Consider the following 9,646-nt stretch of genomic DNA (forward strand, 5'->3'; position numbering starts at 1 on the left):
TGCATAGAGAAAGCCTCACACTAAATGAAAATGTACCTCCAATTATCCATAAGGCTTCAATAATATGATCTATAAATGAAGTCCAAGGGGAGTTTTCATCAATTTTGTAGATTCTCAACAACCACTACAATGGACAAAGAACTCATGTTTATAATGTGAGTCACCTTTCTCATAGAATAAAAAATTATTATTTGCTAACTAACTTGTTCATCTAATTGTCATGCCTATTCCTAGTAGTATGCTCCATCTTGGAGAGACAATGTTTTCCTATTTTTTCAGAATGGTGTGTAATCCTTGAGAGGATTGTGTGCAAACACTGTGACATGCCCAACCATGGATTGAGGATGATATATTCATCCTCAATCCATGGTTAACCATGTCACAATATGTCCACACAAGCCTCTCAAGGATATATCACACTTGGGTCTAGAAGAGAGAGTATATTACTAAGAATAGGAATGATAACTAAGTTAAGACGTTAGGTTTCCACACAAATTCACCCTCTAATATGTATGTATATAGAATATAACTAAATAATTTTCAATCTAGGAGCATGTATTGAAGGTTCCACCAAGAAGAGCTTACAAAGTCCACCCTCCAAAATGCATGAGAAAAATAACAGTAAAATAAACCTCCTAGAAGAATTCACAATAACCAACCTCAACAAATAGTAAGTGGTCTATAAAATGCATATAAGAAATCCATATGTGTGAATCCCAAGGAAACCAACTCTATTTATGGATTTGAAAGATGCCAAATAGAAGGAGCACTCCACAAGAAATGAAGTAGTCAAACAAAATAATAAAAATAGGACCTTCTCCAAGAAGACAAATTGAAAGAGATAACGGTGAACTAGGGTTTTGACAATGCCAAAACTCCATGAATAATAAAATATATACCTCCAAGGATGGAAATAAGCATATCCGCAAGTGTTCCCTCTAAAAATATTATCTTTATATAATAATAATACCATGCAAGAGCATGTGAAAACTATTGGAGATCAGGAGGATTTATACTTTAATTTAAATTTCCTTATCCATAGTAATTTCTTGTGAATTTATTTAGTTTCTTGTTAACTTTTTGTTCTGATTCTTTCATCAAATAATTACCATAACATGAACATGAATATAAAAAAAAAATAACACAAGATATAGGCTCCAAACCGGGGAAAAACACTTTTAGCTAGGGGAAAACCCAAAAATTCTCTTCTTATAGAATCAGATCAAATGAGGTATCTAAGACCCATAGCCATAGATGCTTCCACCTCTGGATGCCAAGTCAAGCCTTCTTTATTTTTATCATATTCCTCAGTAAGAGACCAACAACTAGAGATGTACCAAGGAAAATCTTCTACAAACCATAGCTCGAGAAGAACTTCTTTGTTTCAGACCTCATCCCTCCAATTCTCTCTATCCTTTATGGGGTATTTTAGGCTACAAATCATCAAGTGTGTGTGTCCAAATGAGTTCCATCTTCCCTCTATTTATACAGTACAGAGGGGGTGCAAATAAACATGTCCATTAGGGTAGAATTGGCTTTTCATGTAGGTTGACTTGGCAACTAGAGGGGTTTATGTCGCAAAAATACATTTTAAAAATATTTTTGTTTTTTGTTTTACAATAGGTTCAAAATAGGAGTTTAAATTTTTTACTAAAACCCTAGAAGCATGAATAACATGCTTTTCTAGAAAAATAATAATAATTTTCTTTCTATTTTCTTTTGCTTTTTACATAAAATACATAAAAGTACAAATTATAAAGATTGAAACTAGTTACATTCTCCAACACTCCCTCTTAACTAGGTAGGTATTCATAACTATACACTCTATACAAGCAAGGAAAATTTTAAGCATGGAAAATTTTCTTGAAGTTTAGAAACATTGGCGAATCTCACTAATCCCTAATATGCAAACTATAAAATGTTTATTGATATATTTGTAAAATTATTCAGAGTTATAATGATTTTATATATAGTCTCTATATAATGTTGGCGATTTTTAAGGTAAAATAATTTTATATTCTAAAATTTGGGCGAATCATATTTTATAAAAATTGCAAATTGGTGAATCTTTTTTGTGAAAAATCATGGAAAATTAGCCCATTGGGCGAATATTAGCCCCTATGTTATTGTTTGAAAATAAGTATAAGGTAAGAAAATAAAATGTAATTTTAGGTCTTATTACAAATCTAAAAAAAATTAATATGAATTCTTATAGCTTTACTTTTTTAGAAAAACTTTTTCACTTTAAATATTTTTTTAGAAAGACGTTTTCAATTTAAATATTATTTTTAAGAAACATTTTAAGATTAGCTTTTAAAATCATATATCATTAATCAAATATTATATTTTATAATAATATATTATCTTTTTCAACATAAATATTAATTTCAATTTATATATATATAAAATTAAAATTAAAATAAATTTTTATTTAAATATTGAAAATTATTTTCAAATGAAAATCTCTATTTTTTATTTTATTAAATAATTTTTCAATAATAAATTTATATTATTTTTACTTTTATATATATATATATATATATATATATATCTATATATATATATATATATATATATATATATATATATATAGATATAGATATAGATATAGATATAGATATAGATATGTTATTGTGATGTCCCCTGTGAATGTGAATATTTTTTTATTGCATGTTAAAACAAATTGAAACTGATTTAGGCTTATATAATAAAAAATTCAGTTTTAATTGATAAAAGAAATACAGTGCTGGAAATTTGGCAAGCAAATGAATTGATAAAATTTCATGAGAGGATATATGTCAAAAGGGTGATGGATGAAATTCTCAAGAAACAATTAGGTTGGGAAGTTATCCAACCCTAACTATTCCTTAAAAATATTTATCTGAAAAAGATCAAGAGGATGGAGGCATCTACTATCAGGGGGAGAGACAAGGGAGTAGAAGAATACTTGTTAAAAGGGAAGAGAGAACTGTGTTGTAAGGAGACATAGGTAAAGCAATAGTTAATTCTGGTCATGACTAGATACTTACTGATGTTCAAGACTAAAATTCTTGAAGAGAAACACACGAACAGGTAGCTCGGGGGCAAACAAAAGGCCCTGTAGTGTGAGTCTGAAGGTTGGGAGGCAAGTTGAGATTAAAAGTTTATATAGGGTTCAGCTAGCTAGATAAGTCTAACCTGGAAATATTTTGATTAGCTGTTAACTGAATTATTATGTCAATGTTAGATTTGGTATGCTCAATTTTAATCTAGATAAGTATATGGATATTAACTATAGATGATAGTAACTCTATGCATGCTTACGCTGATAGTTGTAAATGTAGAATTTTGTGATAAACGAGTTAAAACTCAAAACTAAGGAGATAAATCTGAATTTATTAAACTAGAAAGGAATGAAAGATTAACCAAATAACATCATAAGACTTAACCATGAGTCAAATAGTAAGAAAACCCCAGACAAAGAATCTATGCATAGTTCAAAGTAGTGTTACATCATTCATACTATTCAAAAGAATAAATTGATAAATAGCCTTGCTCTATTAACTCTGGAGAACCATTAACAACATAGAGATAAGGGAACACCCTATTTTAGATCACGAGAAGTCCCAAAGCTGGGATAATTGATAAAAAAAATTTGAAATTATTATAACGGTAGGAAGATGTGCGATATTAGTAAGAACCATAAGTTATCCAACTACATGGTTATCTTTAGCTATGGAAAAGAAATCTAAAACCATTTTAACTTAATAGAAAGAAAAAAAAGTAGTGAGATGGAATATCTTAACCATAGAATGCGTAAGGAAGTTCTTAAAATTTTTAGTGCAATCATTGAGAAAACAAAAAGAACACTACGAGACCTTCGTGAGGCTTCCATGAAACAATAGGTAATTACAGTAGCAGAAGTGAGAAGTCATTCTCCAAAAATCAGGAGGAAAATATACAAATCATTTTGTGTAGCCGAGACCTCGGGTCGATAAAACTCAATCATGCAAGTAATTTTTAGAAGTAGTAGACCATAAGTTTTGAAATAACAGATACTGTATTCAAAAAGAAAACAGAGACCTTTGGTCCAATTTCTAACCAAGCAAGAACATCGTCTCAAGATAGCTAAAGACTCAAAGTCTCATTAAACAAAAGTAAATAATGTTCACGACCTAGAGAAAAACTGAGTCGAACCTAGAACAAGTATTACAACTCTCAGATAAAATTACATAGACTGCAAAATACAACTTTAATAGGAGAAAGGACCAAAGACTTTGGAAATACTCTTTCATCGTTTTCTTAAAAATTAGAATTTCAATGTTCATACCTGCTGAAAGTTGTTAGGTGAATTTGAAGAGTTGACAGCCAGAGCCAGGCCACTCGTGACTAAACCTACAAACCCTATCAACATAAATTAGTTAGAAAACAATCATTCGAAAAAGGAATGCAATTATACAGGTGAATACATCATTTATGAAGAAATTCATTACCTGGTTGTCGAATAACTCCTCCGGCACCCCTGCAGCGGGACACACAGCCATAATAGTAAACTGTTGACAAGTAAAGGCATTCAGAATATGGAAGACCTCACCAGAGAAATGATGCAAACAAATTAATAGAGGTTAAGGGTTGGTTCATACTAAAAGGAAAAAACCCTCTTCTCAAGAGTTGGAGTCGAACCATTCAACCAGAATAATGCATCAAGAAATTCCCTTCCAAGCCCGACTAGGCATAATTTCACAAGCAACAACCACCATCGTCTGATGCACAGCAGCGAGGAGAGCCCTTAATGGGGCACAATCAACAAAGCAGCAAGGATACAGTCGTGTACCACGGAGAAGTCTCCAGAGGGAGTCGCTCCTTTTTCCTAGCAAGTGGAAATCCCTCATTTAAGTCCACTGTAAGGAGTGGTACCAACTTGCAGCAATCCAACCCACTTTAATTAATGTTAAATACATTGACTGTAATATAAGGAACCTTATGTAAATGCTTAGGGTGAAGTTATAATGCCACTGTCAGTATTGAAATAATTTCAAAAACTTTAAAGGCCTTGTACCCTTTTAAATTGTACAATGTTTATACATGAATCCACATGCGTAGAAAAGATTTCAATGTAAACCCATATTTCATTATTCGTTAATCATGGTTTTTATAATAGGTTGTTCTAATATGTGGTAAAATTAAATTATTTTTTTTACATGGGTATATTACATATGGTATCAGAGTGCTCGAGTTCCCAAACTAAGACCTTTGGAACAAAGAAATAACAAATTTTGTGATATGCACGTAGGAAGCAGGAACAGTTAGTATGAGACGGATAGGGAACCTACCATCTAGATCTGCAATGGGGTCAGGAGCCGCGCCATTTCAGGAGGGAAATCCTAATGTGTGGGTATAGCTGGGTGAGGAGCCACAGAACATCGGCACAAAAATTAGGGTGATAATGCAAGAGTTAAAGGATGAAATGGCCTGGTTACGGGTAGATAATGAAATATTAATGCAGGAACAAGAAAAAATTATGAAGAGTTTATCTGACAGACAAAATAATCGACAACTAGTTGCCAACCCTGAACATAGAAATATATCAAGGGAAAAAGAGTTTCGGACAGAAGATATGGAAACTGGAGGTGGTGAAGAAAATTGGGAAGAAGAGTTTGATAATGTGTCCAATCATAGAACATAGAAGAGGCAGAAAGTGGAACTTCAGGGGGAGTTTCGAAAGATAAAGCCCCCTCTTTTTGATGGAGAGCAGGAAGAAGTGGTAGAAACATGACTCATAAATATGAATAAATATTTCTAGCTATATGAATATGACCATAATCTGTAGGCTCGCTTAGATATTTTCCATCTACAAGGAAAGGCCACACTATGGTGGGAGGAAGTAAAGGTTGTTCGTTGAGTGAATGAACAAAGTATAACCTGAGAAAAATTCCAGATATATTTTAAATAAAGGTACCTAACAAAAATATTTTATGATGAAAAATCTAAAGAGTTTCATGATCTCCAGCTAGGACAAATGTCCATGGACGAATTCATAACAAAATTCAGATCATTACTTCGATATGTGCCTTACATACATGAAGAAAAAGCAAAGGTGCAATGATTCATCAGCAACTTACCTCTATTTATGAAAGAACGACTGGAATTTGACAACCCAAAGACCATGGACGAAGTAATCCGCAAGGCATGGATTTGTTATTAGCAAAACAAACCAAAAGGATACATGAGCAAGAAATGGAATGACAAAAAGGTAAATAAATTTTTCCCCAATCACAAAGGAAATAAAGGTTCACGTAGCAAAGGATTGTACAAGGGACAAACCAACATGAATTTCAATAAAAATCATCCTAGATTTAAAGTACCAAGCAAAACTAGAACTAGTGAGCAATTAGGTAGAATTCAAGTTGAGTTGGCTATAAGGCCCCCTCTACAATGTTGGGGATGTGGGGGCCCGCACTATATCAAGAACTGACCACAATGCAAGGGAGCTGATGATATATCTCAGTTACAAGAAGCCTCTAAAGTGGGGGAGATAGCAAGGAGTTTCTTCAAAATTAACACAACCCTGTAAGATCATGAGGTGGAATTTCAGCCAACAATGGTTGAATTTGAAGGTAAAATTTTTGACTAATTTGTATCTATTTTGATTGACGTTGGGGGTACTTTAAGTTACATTAGCTCCAAGATTGTGGAACAATGTAAATTACAAGCAGTAAAGTTTAAAAATCCAGGGTTAGTGCAATTAGCCACAGGGGCCAAAAGAAGAGTTTTGGCCAAGGTCAGTAATTGCCCACTAAAGCTAGCTGACGAGTCCATCATGGCAGATTTGAATGTACTACCATTAGGATCAGATGACATCCTTATTGGTATGGACTGGCTGGAAAAGCATTTGTCCCTTATTAACTGCAAAACCAAAACCCTTAATTTTCGAGATGATAAGGGGGAAAGACAAGAAATTTTGGGCATTCAGAAGCCTATGCAAATAAGACCTATAACAGCTTCCCAATTAGCAAAATGTATCAGACAAGGCTACCATATTTTTGCCATACAAGTAGGTTATACTAACTCTAAGGAGAAATTTTCTTCTTTAGAAAATATACCAATGATACAAAACATTTGAGATGTTTTCCTTCAAGAAATTTTGGATTTACCCCCAAAATGAGACATAGATTTTACCATTGAGCTAATTCTGGGAGCTGCCCCAGTCTTCTGAGCCCCTTACTGTATGTGTATACCTAAATTGATAGAATTGAAAATGCAGCTAGAGGATTTGCTACTTAAGAATTATATACGACCCAGTGTGTCCCCTTGGGGAGCTCCAATATTATTCGTTAAGAAAAGGGATGGAACATTGTGAATGTGCATGGATTACCATCAGTTAAACAAATTGACCATTAAAAATAAATATCCCTTACCCCGTATAGATGAATTATTTGATCAGGTCAAGGGGGAAGTTAGGGCTCATAACCCATAGAGAGAATCAACCCACCTTAAGATCACTTAAACAAAACAAGTGAAAGCTACCACATAAATTAGATAGAGAGGATTCTTGGAACAACAAAGATAGCTATCCATCATCAACTACCAATAAAATCCCCTCTACGAATTGACTCATGATTTTATCCGCAATCGAAAGACAAGAAACTACGAACACTGGACGAAAAATTCCAAACATAAACAAGGAAAGCCCCAAACCAAACATACACGAGGAAAGCCCCAAATATACTCAATTATCAAGACTCAAGGAATACCGAACTCCCAGTAACAAGCATACAACCATATATAGACCCACTGAATCAAGAGCATAACTAGAAAAACATACCCAAATACTTAAAAGGGAGAGTGATAGAGTAATAACCACGAGTACTTAAATGAATTAGAATATACCGGAAAACTCACTCACCAACACTTGAAGAACAAAGGAGATACCACTAAAACGCTTGGCCGCCACCACTCCAAGAGCCGCACACTAAAACTCTCATTTAAAAAAATAAATAAAATCTTTCATCCATATCTTCTTTGATCACTACCAATATATATTTGTTGCTTCAAAACTCATATTATTTTTACTACAATATTTTTTATCTTTTTTATTTTATATTATTTTTAGTATGGTCTTTTTTATCTTTTTCTGTATTTGAAAATAAAATTTAGAAGATAAAATTTATAATTAAAAATAAATTATAGAATTTTTTAATAAATTTAATAAAAATATTAAAAAATATTTATAATTACTTTTCTATTTATCATTAAATATTTCAATAATATATATGTATTATTTAAATATTATATATATTTTTATTTATATAAAATTGATTATAAAAACAAAAATATTAGACTTAATTATACCTTATTATTATTTCTATATATTCTAATAATATATATAATTATATATATTTATTATTTATATCAAATTGATTATAAAAATAAAAATATTAAACTTAATTATACTTTATTATTATTTTTTTAATGCAATATTGTTATATGCAATTTGATATAAATTAAAATGTTTAATGTAACACTTAAACGACCTCAAAACTATTTTTGATAACTCTTATAATGTGCTCAAAATCTATACTTCATAGGACAAGCTAAATTGACTTTTCTTCGTTAGAGATTAGATTAAATTAACTTATACTTCCGAAGTTTTGAGATTGGGATTTAATTTAATCTCTAATGACAAAACTATCAATTTAGCGTATCCGAAAAGACAGATTATGGACACGTTATAAGAGTTGTCAAGGTAGATTTAGTGTTATCAGAGCATCGTTATCATAATTATGAGAAGGTTGAAATTTCCCATATTAACCATATACATTAAATACACAGCACTGAACTTTGATAGAAGCATTTTCTATTTATGCAAACTATATTGAAATTTATGGTAGAAGGTCAAACCATATTTAATAGTGGTGTGAATGACAATGTCATGCTCATATCCCGCACCCTTATTATTATTATTTCACTATCTAAAGTTCTTTGAATTTAGCGTCCACATATTAATTAGAAAAAAATTCCATTATTGAAGCCAACCCAAGCCACAAAATCGTGTGGTTAGATTAAATTCCACATTTACATTGCTGTAAGGAACTGTGTAGATGTCAATGGGCTCTCTGCCTCACGATAATGTACATTGAACTTTTGGAGATCAATAACAAGAGTTAGTACATTGAAGTTTTGGAGATCGTTAAATAACAATAACAATTTGGTACCATTCTTCTGTCCAGTGCACCCATATTTTGTCCATAGGTACTCCATGATGTTGGCTACCATAACATTAACGGCGTGGAATTAGTGACTAAATGGTTCAACTACTAACCAGAAATAATGGCGTGGAATAAGTGACTAAATGGTTCAACTACTAACCAAAAATTTTCCCCTCTGATAAGCCGACCATAAAGTGATACATTTGATGAATCGCCATGTGTATACATATCATTGACATTAAAATAACGATTCAAAATCAATCCATTTCTCAATGTTTTTTCTTACTAAAATGTATTAAATATTAGTATAGATTTATTTTAAATACAGATCTAATATGAGTTTAGATAGCTTAGAAAAATCTAATTTATTTACTTGTAAATTTAAATACAGATTTGACATGAGTCCAGACAAAATTTTTTGTATTAGAAGATATTATTTAAATGTTTTGTATAGTTAT

The sequence above is a fragment of the Pinus tabuliformis genome, chromosome 6 (genome assembly GCF_031772625.1).
Source record: "Pinus tabuliformis cultivar Carrire ecotype Pingquan chromosome 6, CPIR1, whole genome shotgun sequence".
Lineage (NCBI taxonomy): Eukaryota > Viridiplantae > Streptophyta > Pinopsida > Pinales > Pinaceae > Pinus > Pinus tabuliformis.